Genomic DNA, 1823 nt, shown 5'->3' with positions numbered 1-1823 from the left:
TGGTGGTGGTGTTGATGGCGGTGGTTACGGTGGTGTTAGTTACAATGATGTTAGTATTGGTTATGGCGGTGGTGGTAATGGTGGTGGTGGTGACAGTGGTGGTGACAGTGGAGGTGGCGACGGTGGTAGTGGCGGTGGTGATAACTGCTGCTGCTGCTGTTCATGATAGTGTGACACCTGTTGTAGTCGTTGGCATTGTTGATGATGATGATGATGATGATGATGACGACGATGATAATGTTGATGAAACACATGCATACACAGATAGACACACAGATACATACATACATATATACATACATACCTCTGTTTACAACACCATATGACATATGGCCGACCAACACGAACCATCGCCACAACTGGATTGTCAGAGAATAATAATCAGGATCCAACTCGAAAAACCAAGCAACATGACCAACCAGCCTGCCAAAGTGACAATCCGAAAAAGCTAGAGTTTTCAGCAAAAGAATTCAACCAATTCGCACATTACGAGTCCACTCTGTAAGCAGAACAATAAAACTCTGTAAGACTTTTCTCAAGTTCAACGTGTTGTATTGTTTTTGTCGTCTACGTTGCAGCGATGGCGCTTTGTGTCTTTGTTATAAAGCAACTCTTTCCTTCCAGGAAGACTCCAAATAGTTAAAAACAGAAGCGAGCATAAAAAACATATGTGAATATTACGCACTCACACATCGTATATATCTAAACGGACTGACAGACAGAGGAACACACATACACATACATACATCGGTGACAAAAGACCTTTGGCAATCAAACGAGAGAGAGAGAGAGAGAGAGAGAGAGAGAAGGAGAGAGACAGTGACAGACAGACAAGGAAAAGAGAAGTGAAGAAACAATAGATAAAAATAGTAATAGAAGACAGGAAACGGGTGGAGAGCATGAATGGGGGTAGGAGGTAGGGTAGCAGATAAAGGGTTGGGGTGGAAAATGAAAAGGGATTGGCAGAGATAGAAAGCAAATTTTGAGGGGAGGGTGAGGTAAGATGTAATGGAGCGTAACGGATGTTAGAAACGGGGTGTGTAATGGGTTAGTGTTGTGGTACGTTATGTGACAGTACCCTGGGTAGAAAGGAAGGAGTAAGGAGGAGGCCTGTGGTGAAGGGGGGTGTCTGCGGGGGATTTGTGTCGAGTAATCTATACTCTGGGCAAGGTATAGAGGGGGTAGGGTGTGTGTGTGTGTGTGTATGTGTGTGAGTGTATGTGTGTGAGTGTAGAAGGAACAATGTCTGTATGTGCGTGAGAGACAGTATGTATGTGAGCGTGTGTGTTTGTGTGTGAGCGTGTGTCTTGTGTATGTACAGTGTAGAAAGAGTACATGTGTCGGGTGGTGATGATGAGAGTGTATGGCGATAATAACGATGATGATGATGACACAGAAAAAAGGTGTTGATGATAGTGATGCTTATAATGCTAACGAATTGATATTAATGACGATGCTTATGATGATGATGGTCGTTGTTGTTATTGTGGTGGTGAAAATGACAATGGCGGTTGTCTTTGCGTTGTTGGGGATGGTGGTGATGGTGGCGGTAGTGAGAGTGGTGGTGGAGATTTTCATGATGACGACGACGACGACGACGACGACTAGGATGTTGTGGCAATAATGGTGAAGTTACTGGCGATGGTAGCTGTAATGGTGATTAATAATGGCATACGTTCGTATGGGGTGTGTGTGAGAGAGAGCGTGTGTGTGTTTGTGCGTGTGTTGTAATGCTTTCAACATTCTGATGACATTGTACTCTTAAACCAGTCCCCTTCTCTCTCTCTCTCTCTCTCTCTCTCTCTCTCTCTCTCTCTCTCTCT

This window comes from Octopus bimaculoides, chromosome 21, assembly GCF_001194135.2.
Source record: "Octopus bimaculoides isolate UCB-OBI-ISO-001 chromosome 21, ASM119413v2, whole genome shotgun sequence".
In the NCBI taxonomy this organism is placed as follows: domain Eukaryota; kingdom Metazoa; phylum Mollusca; class Cephalopoda; order Octopoda; family Octopodidae; genus Octopus; species Octopus bimaculoides.
Note: the sequence above shows the minus strand (reverse complement) of the source record.